The sequence below is a fragment of the Eriocheir sinensis genome, chromosome 70 (assembly GCF_024679095.1).
Source record: "Eriocheir sinensis breed Jianghai 21 chromosome 70, ASM2467909v1, whole genome shotgun sequence".
In the NCBI taxonomy this organism is placed as follows: domain Eukaryota; kingdom Metazoa; phylum Arthropoda; class Malacostraca; order Decapoda; family Varunidae; genus Eriocheir; species Eriocheir sinensis.
This window is the reverse complement of record NC_066578.1, coordinates 3,769,985-3,785,683: the sequence shown is the minus strand read 5'-3', so window position 1 is coordinate 3,785,683 and position 15,699 is coordinate 3,769,985.

Here is a 15,699-nt window from a genome sequence, read left to right as displayed (position 1 = left end):
TGTGTTTTGCGCTCCTCCCTCCCTCCCCCCCTTGCTTTCTTTCCTTCGTTCCTCCTTCTTCCTCTTCCTCTTCTCCTTTCGTTCTCTCCTTCCTCCCTCTTTCCTTCTCTCTCTCTCTCTCTCTCTCTCTCTCTCTCTCTCTCTCTCTCTCTCTCTCTCTCTCTCTCTCTCTCTCTCTCTCTCTCTCTCTCTCTCTCTCTCTCTCTCTCTCTCTCTCTGTTTCCTTTCGCCTTCCCTTCCTTTCTTCCTTTCCTTCCATTTCCCCTTCTCTCACCTTTCCCCTTCTTTCATTCCCATTTTCCATCCCCTCCTCTCTCCTATTCCCCTTCTCCCGCCCTTTCCTTCCCTCCCTCTTCCTCTCCTCCATCTCCATTCTATCAATATCATCTATCTCTCCTCTCCCTCGCAGGCAGACAGAGACAGACGGAAAAATACAGACAGACAGACAGAGAAAGATGTAAGCAATTTTTCCCCCTCTCTTTAAGGTCAAATATTTTTCCTACTCTCCTAAAGGTCATAACATCACTAGACTATCTTTGCAGCGGGTCAGACAGCCTTTTTAACGTGTAAACAGAGACAGACAACAAGTGGCAAAGAAAATTCACAACATCCTGTAAATCCAAATCCTTTAAAGGCGGTGTTATTTTTGGGTTGTCTGAATATACTTAAACGTTCAGAGGAGTAGGGCGTAGCTGTGTGTGTGTGTGTGTGTGTGTGTGTGTGTGTGTGTGTGTGTGTGTGTGTGTGTGTGTGAAGAAAATAAATGAAAAGGGAAGGAAAGGGAAGGAAAAGGAATGGAAAAGAAAGGAAAGCAGACGGAAGGGAAGGGAAAAGAAGAGAAGAGAAGAGGAGAGAAAACGAAGGGAAAGGAAGGGAAGAGAAGAGGAGAGAAAACGAAGGGAAAGGAAGGGAAGAGAAGAGGAGGGAAAACGAAGGGAAAGGAAGGATCACACTCCAACCCCCCCCACCCCCCCCACCCCCCTCTTCATTACCTAGATCAGATTGCCTTGCGTGCCCTGCGTTGGCCGGGGCTTATAATGCTCCAACACTCTCTCATTGAGCAGTAAAATCACCTTCGCTGTAAGTCGAGGAACTGTACTACCGAGCGAGACTTGAACAGCAACAAATGGAAGCGTCGCCCAGGGAGAGATAAAAGCCAGAGAATGTGTTTGTGTTTGGTGGTGATTGGGGGGAGGGAAGGGAAGGGGAGTGGATGGGATGGGAAGGGGAGGGAGGGAAAGGGAAGTGACTTTGAGGGGAAGGGAAGGGAAGGGAGGGAAAGAAAACGAAAGAGCAAAGGAGGGAATGGAGAGAAGGAAAGAGAGGAAAAGGAAGGAGAAGGAAAGGAAAGGATTGGAAAAGAGAGGAAAGGAAAGGAAAGAAAGTAGAAAGGAAGGAAGGGAAAAAGAAGTGAAGTGTAGGGAAGGGAAGGAAAGAAAACAGAAGGGAAATGAAAATGAAAATGAAACTAAGGAAAAGAAAGGAAAACAACAACAACGAAATAGCAAAGAACAAAAAGATGAAAATGACAGAAAAAGAAAAGAAAGGAAAGAGGAAGAAAAGGGAGGGAAAGGAAAGGAAAAAAAAGGAAAATGGAGCCTTGGAAAAGAAAGGAAAAAACAACAACGAAATAGCAAAAAACAAAAAAATAAAAACGACAGTAAAAGAAAAGAAAGGGAAGAGGAGGGAAAGGGAGGGAAGGAAAAGTTAATGAAAAGAAAAACAAAAGAAGAAAAGGTCAAGAAAATTAAATGAAAAAAATGACAGTAAAAGAAAAGAAAGGGAAGAGGAGGAAAAGGGAGGGAAGGAAAAGTTAATGAAAAGAAAAACAAAAGAAGGAAAGGTCAAGAAAATTAAATTACTGTGTTGTCTGAATTGTCTAAAGTCACATAATGAAATACCGGGTAATGAGAGAGGGCTGCCGCTGCTCTGTGCAAAAATTATACTCCCTAATTAGCGATTAATGAAGGCTAATATGCAGGGGAGGAGAGGGAGGAAGGGGGAGAGAAAGGGAGGAGGAGGAGGAGGAAGGGAAGAAAGAGGAAGGAGGAGGAGGAGGAAGGAAGGAAGGAATGAGAAAGAAGGAAGAGAGAGCGAAAAAAATTTAAGGATCATCAGATTACATTGCTATTACTTCGTTCGTCGTGTGTGAAGGAGTGGAGGAAGAGGAGGAGGAGGAGGAGGAGGAAGAGGAAGGGATAATCAAGAAGAGAAGAAAGGAAAATGGAAGGAGAAATGAAGAAATAGGAAAGGAAAATGGAAGAGGAGAAGGGATATGAAGGAGAAGGAGGAAGATGAGGAATGGAGAAGCATGATTAGGGAAAGGATTAGGAGGAGGAGAAGGAGGTATATAAGGGAGGGAAGAAGAAGGAAGAGGAGGAGGAGGAGGAGAGTGAAGGAAGGAGACTGGTGAAAGGAGGGAGGTCATCGCTGCAGGAATAGAATTGGCAACATTGCAGTTTGATATTTCTTGCGGTTTCCTTCTTTTCTTTTTTCTTTAATAATTCTACGTATTTTCTCTTCATACATATTTTTTTTGCTATTTTTTATATCCCTTCATCTTCCTCCTCCTCCTCCTCTTCCTCCTCCTCCTCTTTCTCCTCCTCCTCCTCCTCATTTTATTCTTCTTTCTTGTTTTCATATTCAGTCTTTCCTCGTTCTTCTTGTTCTTCTTTTTTGATAATTGTTGTTGTTTTCGTCTTTCTTTATTCTCTTCTACATTTTTCTTTCCCTTTTAATTTTTTCTTTACTTTTCAACGATTTATCTTTTTTTTTCTTTTGTTAATTCCAAGATTATTGATAAAAAAGCTTGTAATATCCTTTTTTTGTGTATTTCTTTCTCTCTCTCTCTCTCTCTCTCTCTCTCTCTCTCTCTCTCTCTCTCTCTCTCTCTCTCTCTCTCTCTCTCTCTCTCTCTCTCTCTCTCTCTCTCTCTCTCTCTCTCTCTCTCTCTCTCTCTCTCTCTCTCTCTCTCTCTCTCTCTCTCTCTCTCTCTCTCTCTCTCTCTCTCTCTCTCTCTCTCTCTCACAGTTATTTCTTCGTGCTTCCCTCCTCTCTCCATGCATTATCTTCCTCCTCCTCCTCTTCCTCCTCCTCCTCCTCCTCCTCCTCTTCTTCCTCTTCTTCTTCTTCTTCTTCTTCTTCTTCTCGTGCGCTTTCATCATTATTGTCATCTGTTTTAACTTTGTCTTCTCTTTCCTCTTCCTCTTCCTCCTCTTCTTCCTCTTCCTCCTCTTCTTCCTCCTCCACCTCCTTACTGTCATATTCTCCATTACTTTTAACATCTTTCTTAACTTTCTGTCATTACTAATTCTTCTTCTTCTTCTTCTTCTTCTTCTTCTTCTTATCATTATCTTCATCATCATCTTCATCATAATCTTTCTTAGCCTCCTCCTCTTTCCTCCTCCCCTCCTCCTAATCCTCCTCCTCCTCCTCCTTCTCCTTCTCCTCTTTCATCTTTCTCTACTCCTCCCTCCTCCTCCTCTTCCTCTTTCTCATCTTTCTTATATATCTCTGTCTTCTCTTATTTCCTCTCCTCCTCTTGCTCCTCCTCATCATCATTTTCCTTCTCTTCTTTGCCTCCTCTTTCTTCTGTTTTCTTCCTCCTCCTCTTCCTCCTTCTTCTCTTCTTCCCCTTTCATCAACATTATCGTTACTATCAATCTTCTTTTTTTTTATTTTTCCTTCTCTTCCTTCTTCTCTTTCTTCTCTTCTTCCTTCATTAACAAGTTCTCCATCATCTTCATCTTTCTTCATTATCAAAATCTTTCACATACTTCCTCTCCTCCTCTTCTTCCTCTTCCTCCTCCTCTTCCTCTTTTATCAATCTCTTATCTTCATCTTTCTCTTCATCTTCATTACTTCTTCTTCTTTCTCTTTTCATACTCTTGTTCCTCCTCTCTCTTTTTTGCTTTATTCTCTCTCTCTCTCTCTCTCTCTCTCTCTCTCTCTCTCTCTCTCTCTCTCTCTCTCTCTCTCTCTCTCTCTCTCTCTCTCTCTCTCTCTCTCTCTCTCTCTCTCTCTCTCTCTCTCTCTCTCTCTCTCTCTCTCTCTTATCTACTAAACGCAATAACATCATTCATCAAACACACACACACACACACACACACACACACACACACACACACTTATTCAAAGCACCGCAACCTTTGAGTAATTTGGTGTGTGTGTCCATTTGAATATTTTTATAAACACACACACACACACACACACACACACACACACACACACACACACACACACACACACACACACACACACACGTACACAAAGAGAAACATGTTTGCTCTGAATTCTTTTTATGCTTTGTCGCGTCAATGAGAGAGAGAGAGAGAGAGAGAGAGAGAGAGAGAGAGAGAGAGAGAGAGAGTTGTGTCTTTGAAAGTTAGTTTTGATGGAGGTACAAATTAAGCATTCTTCCTGTTGGTTGTCGCCCGCGCTTGCCAGCCTATTTTTTTTTCTTTATTCTTTTTATAAATTTTCTGTCGCTATCTGTGTATGCTAAGGCCGCGTGTCTATTTTCCTTCTGCCTCTTAGTTGTGATATTTTTCAAAACTTTTCCCGCCCTCGATATTTTTTTCTATTTGATGGCTTGTTTTTTTTCTTTGTTTTCCTTACGCCTTTTTATTTATTTTTCCCTGTTCTCGTTTTTCTGGTTATGTTTTTTTGTTTTCTTTGTTTTTCTGTTTTGCTTTTCTCTGTTTTTCTGTTTTGTTTTCCTTTGTTTTCCTTGTTTTTCTGTTTTGTTTTCCTTGTTTTTCTGTTTTGTTTTCCTTTGTTTTCCTTGTTTTTCTGTTTGTTTTCCTTTGTTTTCCTTGTTTTTCTGTTTTGTTTTCTGTTTTCCTTTGTTTTCTATTTTTTTTTATCTGTTGTTTTCCTTTGTTTTCCTTTTTTTCCCGTTTTGTTTTATTTTCATGTTTTCTTTATTTTTGTCTTTCTCTATCGTTCCTTTCTTCCTTTCGTATATTCTCGGTTTTATTTCGCTATTATCTTATATTGTTTCATTATTTTATTTGTTTTGCTTATTTTCTTTCTTTCTCTATTGCTGTTTTCCTCCTCTCGGTTTTATTTCGGTATCTTCTATTGTTTCATTATTATTTTGTTTATTTTCTTTCTTTCTCTATTGCTCTTTTCCTCCTCTCGTTTTCTCTCGGCTTTATTTCGGTATCTTCTATTGTTTCATTATTATTTTGTTTATTTTCTTTCTTTCTCTATTGCTCTTTTCCTCCTCTCGTTTTCTCTCGGTTTTATTTCAGTCCTCCCTCGTGCACTTACTTGGAAGCGGCGTCTCGAGTTTCCTGTTTTCTTCTTTTCCTCTTTTTGAATCTATTTCTTTATCTCTCTCTGTCGCTTCGTCCTCCTTTGTTTCAGTATTGTTCTTGTGTATACTTGAGGGAAGCTTGGTTGGAAAGACGTCGCTCATTTGTTTCTTATTTAAATATATGTTGTGTTTTGGATTGAAATTGGAGTGATTATATAGTTGATGATTATATACTTGTTGTTTATATACTTGTTGATGATTATATACTTGTTGAGGGAAAGTTTGGTTGGAAAGACGTCGTTTATTTCTTTCTTATTCAAATATATATATCGTGTTTTGGATTTAAATTGGAATGATTATATACTTGTTGATTATATACTTGTTGTTTGTATACTTGTTGTTGATTATATACTTGTTGAGGGAAAGTTTGGTTGGAAAGACGCCGTTTATTTCTTTCTTATTTAAATATATATATCGTGTTTTGAATTTAAATTGGAATGATTATATATATTTTTTTCTCTGTTCGACACACAAACAATAAACAAACATAAAAGATACAGAGAGAGACGGATAATGGGAGGAGATGAAGCAAAATAAATAAAGAAAAAAAAAGAAAGGAGGAACAAGAGTTTGAAAAGAGAAAGGAAAAGAAGTGAAGATATTTTTTGCTTATGATTTTTTTTTCTATTTCTGCTTTTTTTCTTACTTTTCCTCTTTCTTTTTGTTCATTTTCTTTCTTTTCCTCTTTCTTCTTTTCCCCAGTCTGTGTTTATGCTTCTTTTTCTTGTTGTTGTTGTTGTTATTGTTGTATAGAGCTAATGCTATTGTTTGGGAATAATTGTGTATGTTTTTTTTTTTTTTCAGTCGTGGTCTGGAGTCTCGCCGCATCAAGGTGAAGTGCATTGATTAACCTGTTGACCCGCGCGTGTGTGTGTGTGTGTGTGTGTGTGTGTGTGTGTGTGTGTGTGTGTGTGTGTTGTTTCCCATTTGTCTGGATTCGCCGACATTCTTCTACCATGCGACGTTTAAAGCAACACACACACACACACACACACACACACACACACACACACACACACACACACACACACAGACACAGACACACTCAGACACTTACCGCACACCCCAATACTTACCCTCCCCCCAACACACTCACACACTTACACTCCCTCTCTCAACCCCCCCCACACACACACTCACACCCCCACACACACACACACACACACACACCTCCCCCCTCCCCCCCCACACACACTCAGTATTCCGGCGAAGTTGTGTCTGTTAAGCGAAAAGTCACTCGCTGTAAAGGGAACTTGAAAATGCATGGAACAGATTGTAACCTCTCCTTCCACCTTGTTTTTATTTGCGTGTGTGTTTTAGTCTGTGTCCCTGTTTTACTCTCTCTCTCTCTCTCTCTCTCTCTCTCTCTCTCTCTCTCTCTCTCTCTCTCTCTCTCTCTCTCTCTCTCTCTCTCTCTCTCTCTCTCTTCATTAATTTATCTAGCTATCCTACTTACATTTCAACGTTTGTTTCTATTCTTTACTCTCTCTATATGTCTATCTATCTATCTCTTCGGAATGGCTGACAAACACTTTATATTGAAACACATGGACCACGCATTTTGGGATTTTATTTGCTGGGAGATGTTGTTTGTGGTCAGAGGCTTTTTACATCTTTTCTCCTCTCCTCTGATGTTTGGTGAGATAGATTCAGCGAAGGAGCATTTGCTATACGTGAAGCTCGGTATTTCCTTTTTAATGCGATTCTTATGTTCGATGTTTGACTGGGGTATAATAAGCTTCATGAGAGTAGTGCGTCTTCATGGTTGAGATAGACATATAAATAGTGAGATAGAAAGAAAGAAAGAGAGAGGAAGAAAGGCGATACAGACAGACCAGAATGTTGATCAACTCCGAATATTCTTTTCTTCGATTTTTTTTTAATGTATAACTGTGGTATAATACATAGCTTTCTGATTGAGAGACAGATAGATAGATCGATAGATAAATAGATAGAGATGAGAAAGGAACAGAGAGAGAGAGAGAGAGAGAGAGAGAGAGAGAGAGAGGAATAGCCAGACGGAGAAGACACCGACAAAGGGAAAGAGAGAGAAAAAGAAAATAAACGAGGAAAAAGAAAACTACTTGAGCATGCGACTAAACTTTCTTTGGACTTCAGAGAGGAACTTTGTGCATACCGAAAGTTGGCGGAAGCTACGAGTTTCTGCTCATGAACGCTGATTTAGCTTTTTGAGAAGAGCATTTCGTTTAAACCAATGAGACCAGTAGATAATAAATAGCATCTCTTGTGAAGTTATACATGTAGCAGTGGACATCTTAAAAGGCCATGACCAAGGTGACATTCCTGCGTTCTTTCCCCAATGGATTAGAGTTTGAGAATTGAAGAAACAGAAAGGAAGGCAGAGTTACGTTTAAATCAATCAGGCCAGCGGATAATAAATAGTACCTCTTGTGAACTTACACATGTAATAGTGGACATCTTAAAAGCCATGACCAAGGTGACATTCCTGCGTTCTTTCCCCAATGGATTAGAGTTTGAGAATTAAAGAAACAGAAAGGAAGGCAGAGTTACGTTCCAATCAATCAGACCAAGGGATAATAAATAGCATCTCTTGTGAAGTTATACATGTAGCAGTGGACATCTTAAAAGCCATGACCAAGGTGACATTCCTGCGTTCTTTCCCCAATGGATTAGAGTTTGAGAATTAAAGAAACAGAAAGGAAGGCAGAGTTACGTTTAAATCGATCAGACCAAGGGATAATAAATAGTATCTCTTGTCAACTAATCCGTGTAGCAGTGGACATCTTGAAAACCACGACTAGGTGACATGTTTTCGTTTTGCACCCAATATATTAAGAGTTCAAGACTTAGAGAAACAGAAACGAAGGCAGAGTTACGTTAAGTCACTCATACCAAAGGATAAATAAAAAAAACAGCATCTCTTGTCAACTGATTCATGTATTAATAGACGTCTTGGAACCCATGACTAAGGTAACATTGCATCATCTCGTCCCCGGTGAATGAGTTAAGAGAATTAGGAGAAACGCGAAAGAAGGTTTAGGGAAAGATCATAACCCTCTCCTGTTAACTGATGTGTGTAGTAGTGAATGTTTTGAACCCAACGACCGCCGAGGTGACATTGGTTGGTATTATAAGACCACCTCGCTTCTAACATCAACTATTTCTAAAGGTTAAAGACGGAGGCAATTGAGTTCTAATGAGTGTTTCTTTAGGTTCATGGTACTGGAGAAGGGACAAACTACCATTAGGTGAAAAAAACTACCCCTGGAAATGCCCAATCGTCCTAGGAAAGCCTTGTCAAATAGGTGAACTTAACCGACAAAATGTTTAGTAATCCGGCCCATTGTTTCCCCCTGTCCTCGGTAAATTGGAGTTGGCGAGTAAGAGAAACGGTGAGGAAGGATCAGGGAAAGTTCAGACCTCGCAACACAATCCCGTGGAAAGGTCAGTGTGTGTTGTTTTGTCGTTTTCTCGCTGTTAGAGTGGTTAAAAGTTTATAGCCGTGACCGGAGTTGGAATCAGTCTGCCAGGATCGAGGGCGCCGGTGATGTGGGTTCAGGGACAGTTTTCAGTGCCATGTGTGTGGGTTCCAGGACTCTTCTCTCCAACGTTGCCAGATTGTCGTACTCTGCCTCTTATGTTTGATGATTTCCGACCCCAAAACTGCTTTCATCATACAAATAACTGCCTTCATATATGGTTATCGGTTAAATGGTTAATTAGCGGTGCTTCTTGGCTACAGTTATGAGCTAGAAACTGGTAAATACGTGGCTATGAGTACGATAATATGACAAAGCGATTCTCTCAGGTAACACATGGGCAAAGGCTCCCTCTTGCGACCCCCGAAATACAGCGCCATATTCTTAGCCCCTTGACCGCGGATTTCCCACAAGAAGACATCACCAAGCTACAGGAATGGAACAAAAAGTGGCTGCTACAATTCAATGAGGAAAGATGTAAAGTCCTGCACCTTGGGAGGGGATATCCAGCATACCAATACCACATGGGAAACACTCCACTATCCACCACAGAGGCAGAGAAAGACCTGGGAGTATATGTGACCAGGCTACCAGTGAAGGGATATCCAGCATACCAATACCACATGGGAAACACTCCACTATCCACCACAGAGGCAGAGAAAGACCTGGGAGTCTATGTGACCAGGCTACCAGTGAATGCCGAATCCTTCCCAATCGCAGCGGACGGGTTAAAAAAATCAGCGCCCAATCTGATATTTGACAAGGCTTTTGGATTAGTTTTGAGCATTTCCATAAGGGTAGTTTTATGACCCCCCCCCCCACTACCACCACCACCACCACCCTTTTTTTTTTTACATTAGAGGAAGCAGCTCAAAGGCAACAATAAATGAAGCAAAAAGCCTACCAGCCCTGCTACTCCAATTTTTATGACCCTTTTGTTAATTTTTACATCAGAGGAAGCAGCTCAAAGGCAACAATAAATGAAACAAAAAGCCTACCAGCGCTCCTACTCTGAAAGAAAGTTGAGAAGAGTGGCCAAACAAGAGGTCAATTTCGGGTGGAGAGGTGTTATGATAGTTTGACATAGTTGACAAGGCTTTCGTATAGGAGTTTTGAGCAATTTCGGGGGTAGTTTGACGACACCAGTGGCAGTTTTGACCATTCTTCTGAACCGTGAACCTAAAAAAAATAACACTCCTCAGAACCCTCTTGGTCTGCTCTTTGGCCTTTGGAAATTGTGGATGTGGGAGATGGAAGCGTCTGAAACCACGGAATTCATCACCGTAAACTTAAGACAGAACAAAATCGTTATATGCCTAAAAAACAAGCAAAAAAAAAACAGACGCTTTCCTTCCCCCTCATCACAGCTCTCCCCAAATCCATTAACACTACCATTAGCCTCCCCATTAGCGACTCTGCCCTACGAACACTAACTGAGACAGAACAGACTCTTAAAGGGGCTATTACACTGGGCAAATTTTCCGGGGATCTTCAGTCAAACCACGATTTCCGCTGGCGTGGTTCTCATATTTCCGTGGTTTTCTGACGTGTCCACGATCTTCCAAAGCTACGGTAGAGTTTCTTGAAGGAATAACAAGAAACAAATGAGAGCCAAGCTAGAGGAAATCGTGGTTTGACTGAAGATCCACGGAAAATTTGCCCAGTGTAATCGCCCCTTAATTAACAGAAACATAACAAATTTATAACGTAACCGAAATCAGAACAAAACACTATGGCGCTCTCCTTCCCCTTATCACATCACCCCAGGCACATTAACTCCTCCATTATCACCCTATTATCGTCACTCCCTCACAGCCTCCAACCCGCGGGAATTCACGGGTCACCAGCGTCTTCGAGTCTCAGGATTAATGGCATTCCTTCATATTTATTACTGCCGAGACCTTTCCGCGCCACATCTCGTTTCGCTTCGGGCTGTCGGGCTTCGTTATTGGGCTTTCGGGCTTGGATGGGCTTGGTTTACGTTGGGCTTGGTTGTTATGCTGTCGGGGTTGGTTGGGGTTTGTTGTCGGGCTTGGTTATCGGGCTTTGTTGTCGGGCTGTGTCATCGGGTTGTGTCATCGGGCTGGATCGTCAGGCTGTGTAATCAGGCTGTGTCATTGGGCTTTGTCGTCGGATTGGCTGGGAGGCTGATTGTTGGGCTGTCGGGATGATGGTCGGGCTGTCGGGATGGTCGTCGGGCTGTCAGGATGGTTGTCGGGATGCTCGTCGGGCTGTCGGGATGATCATCGGGCTGTCGGGATGATCGTCGGGCTGTTGGGATGATCGTCGGGCTGTCGGGATGGTTGTCGGACTGTCGGGCTTCATTGGATGTGTGCATTGGTTCGGACGAGCGGCGTTTCGTTCTTTAATATCTTTTCGCGTGTCTTTCCCTTCCAGTGCGCCGCGTCTTCCAATCAGCGATGTTTTGGTCCCGCTTCCGCTAGTGCCTGATAACGCTCTTTTTCTCTCCGTTATTTTGTTTCCGCTCATATTGTGTTTAGCGGGAGTTTTATTATATATTTTTTTTTGTTCCTGCCCGTGAGCTGTTCCCTTGCTACGACATGCGAGTGAGGGAAAAGTGAGGAGACGAGGAATTCCATCGCACAATCTCGTTACTGGGAATTTTGTTCTGTGACGCCATGGAGCAGTGATTAAGAGTACCTAGCTACCATCCGGGGGCCTGGGTTCGCATCCCCCCCTGGGCAGTCGGTGTACAGCCCACCTTGTTTTCCATCCTTTCTTTCAGAGTGGTCAATATATGGGTACGTGGGGAAACCTGGGGAAGGTAGACTGTGGTAACCGGAATGTTGCACTGGCCCTGTGTTGGGTTAGAGTTCTCTCCCACCACTCGGTTCAAAGGGTCAATGGGACGGAGATGAACACTGCCGCCACGCGCACTTACAGCGTATGCCTCCGCCTTTACTGTACTCTGGGAAGTGGTGTGTGGCCGTCTGTGAACATCTTGGTGCATTAAAACTCACGAGACACAAAACTATTAAAGAGCTCCGAGTTTTACACATTTTGGTCTCTGAGGATGAGAAAAACGACCATCTATTGTAGGCCGTGGCTGAGTGGTTAGCGTGCAGGCTCCACATTCATCACGCCATGGATAACGTCGGTTCGAATCCCCACGCTACCACCTGGGATTTTTCAGTCACCGCCGAGTGGCCTAAGACTACCCACATGCTGTCCAGAATACCACCCATCAACCCGGACTCTAGAAGAAACCGTCCACGTGAATCAAGAATGAGTTCCGGGGGGCAGCATGAGCCAAGCATAAGTGGCGCCACTATAAAAATTGCCTGCGCCATGACGGGCCTGGGCTGACCACCTGGCCCCCGAAAAAAAGCCTACCGGTGCTATAGGCAGAAGGGTAAAAAAAAAAAAAAAAAAAAAAAAAAAAAATCTGCAGCAATTCTTATTAATCTGTTTTGAAAGTAATCTTGTAATCCATTTTCTTTTCTCAGCAATATCATAAGTATTTTTTGTATCCCTTCTCTGTACTTGTTATCTCATCAACATAACAAATTTCTGCTTCACTTCAGCCTTGCACCATCAAATACACTTAGAATCCATACTTCCTATCAACAAAGTCTAAGTATTTGTGTATTGCCTCTCCATACTTATCACATCAACGCATCAAATTTCTCTCAACAAGCCATAAGTATGTTTGTGTATATAATTTCCACTGTTATCTTTGCATCAATACATCAAATTTCTCCTCCGCCTCATTCTTGCAGCATTAAAGTATCTTAGAATCCATATTTCTTCTCAACAAGCCATAAGTATGTTTGTGTATATCAATTCCACTCTTATTATCGCATCAATACATCAAATTTCTCCTCCGCTTCAGTCTTGCATCATTAAAGTATCTTAGAATAAATACTTCTTTTCAACAAGCCATAAGTATGTTTGTGTTTATCATTTCCACTTTTCGCATCAATACATCAAATTTCTCCTCCGCTTCAGTCTTGCACCATTAAAGTATCTTAGAATCCATACTTCTTCTCAAAAAGTCGTAAGTATGTTTGTGTATATCATTTCCACTTTTCGCATCAATACATCGAATTTCTGCTCCTTCGCTTCATCCCTGCAACATTCCCCTGACAGTACCTCAATTAAGACTGATCACCCTTCTCACAACTCTCACTCCTCTGCAGCCTCCGCCTCTCCCTCTCTCTCTCTCTCCTCAATGAACTTCTTCCTCTAATTCCATCTTGGCGCACTCCATCTCTCTCTCTGCGGGACACTCCATCAATTTTCAATACACTGATACGTTCCATTACACTCCCTTGCTTTCCTGCACACTAATATCACTTCATCCCTGCGCCTCTCCTCTGCTTTCAACTCCACCTTAAGACACTCCATCTCCTTGGCTCACTCCATACACCGATAAGTCTCCATTTGAGTCTTTCGCTTCCCCGCCGACATTGTTCACTTTATCCCTTCCTGCTGTTCCCTTCCTCTGCTTCCTTCTTAATGCTTCTCTTCCTCTTCTTCTTCCTGTACATCCATCCCCCTTTCTTGTGTTGCATATATGTGTGTTTCTATTGAGTTATGTGTGTGTGTGTTTGTATGTGTGTTGTTGCTTTGCTTGTCTCTTTAGTGTCTCCTGTTCTAATGTCTCTGGTTTTCCTCCTCTTCCTTTCCTTTCTGCATCTTCATCTCCTTCCTTCTGTCGCATGTGTGTGTGTGTGTGTGTGTGTGTGTGTGTGTGTGTGTGTGTGTGTGTGTTTTGGGTTCCCGTTATGTGTGTGTTTGTATGTGTGTTGCTTTGTCTGTTTCTTCATCTGTGTTTTCTGTTTTCACGCTCGTCTTTCTCCTCCTCCTCCTCTTCCTCATCTTCCCGCACCTCCATCTCCTTCTCCTTCTCCTCCTTCGTTTTTTGTGTGTTTCTACGTGTGTTGCTTTGTCTGTTTTTTCATCTGTGTTTTCTGCTTTCACGCTCGTCTATTCCTCCTCCTCCTCATTCTCATCTTCCCCCATCTCCTCCTCCACCTCCTCCTCCATCCTCCCTAAAGACATCTGATGCTCTCCAATTTTCTCCCCGTTGTCACCTGTAATCAGACTTGCCACTTACCTATGCAGGCCAATCTCGGGTGTTGAAAGATGCACACGAGCGGTGGTCTCCCATTCCTGCTGATTGACTGAGCAGGAAGGTTTTCTTGAATGTTTGATGGGAGGCGAATAGGTTTGTGTGTGGGGTGGGGGTGGGAGAGAGAGGGGGAGGGTATGTGTGTCGAGGAGGGGGTGTTCTGTGTGTGTGAGGGTAGGGGGGTTGGGTGTGTGTGGGGGGTGGGGGGGGGATTGATGTATTTCTGGGTGTGAGGGAGTTTTTTTTTTTGGGGGGGGGTCCTGTGTTTGTGCGTGTGGGGAGGGGAAGTCTGTGTTTGTGTGTGTGTGGGGGGGGGGAAGTCTGTGTTTGTGTGTGTGTGGGGGGGGGAGGTCAGTGTTTGTGTGTGGGGGGGGAAAGTCTGTGTGTTTCTTTGTGTGTGGGGTTTTGTATGTGTGTGTGTGTGTGTGTGTGTGTGTGTGTGTGTGTTTACAACAGTGGAAACAGCTCAAGGGCACAAAAAAAGGAAACAATAATAAAAAAAAAAAGGCCCGCTTCTCGCTGCTCCTAAAAAAAAAAATTAAAAGAAGTGGCCGAAAGAGAGGTGTGTGTGTGTGTGTGTGTGTGTGTGTTTTGATTAAGTACAACTATCATGCAGCGAGTGGATGAATAAAACTTGTATAAGCAAGCAGAGATAAACGGCAAAACAAACACGAATTGGCAACAGTGAGGCGGACACTTAGGAACACGGAGACCAAGTAAACAAAGCATAAAACAAACACCATTAGCGATAAATTGGGACACACACAAACAGACAAACACACAGACAGAAACGCGTGTATAAGCAAACAGAGATAAACAGCAAAACAAACACAAGGCAGCGACAATGAAGCGGACACTTGCGAACAAACACCGAGACCAAGCAAATAAAACGCAAAACAAACACCATTAGCGATAAATTGGGACAGACAAACACAGACAAACACACACACAGAAACAGACACCAGGACAGTTCGAAACACAGACCCAACATAAAGAAACACAAACACAGACACGTCCAGATAAACTGAGCCACAAACAGAATCCAAACACTGACAAACAGATGACCTTGAGAACAAACAACAGAAAGGTAAAAAAACGAACAAAGCAACACACACACACACACACGCAACACAGGACACACCACAACAAGCCTCCTCACCAAGACAAACACAAGAGCTTAGAAAAAAACAACAGCAAACAAAACATCACAAAACATCAATTCTAACAACACGGAGAAGGGATACAAGAGGTACACTCACTCTCTTCATCTGCAGTGTGCCGGGGAAAGGGAAAGAGAAACAATGATCAACACTATAGGAAATACAGGTAATGGAGAAAAGGGAAACACAGATTGCCATTTGGAACGACATCTCTTTTGTTTACATGTACCGAAACGTTGTCTGCTCTTGTTTACGAGTACAGAAACGGCATTTGGCTAGCCAGGTTGACTCTACTTCACAACCATTACGTTAGGACAGAGAAAACGTTACGTAGACCACTCACTGTATGGGTAACTTGGGTAACTTTAAGTGAGCTATTCTAATAAGGATATAGAGTTTACAAAGAGGTTTAGCTATGGTAGAAAGGACTTGTGTTTACTGATTACACCTATTGGGGATGGTACATAAGGTGTTAGTGCTTTCTCATTAGTGAAAGGCTACACCTGAGGGTTCACTTAGAGTAACGTTAGACAGGTAGAGTTGATTGGACATGTTAATGGAAGGGGTACACAACTTACAGCTAAAGGTTTCATACTTACCTGAGAATCAATTAGCCATGCTCTCTCTCTCTCTCTCTCTCTCTCTCTCTCTCTCTCTCTCTCT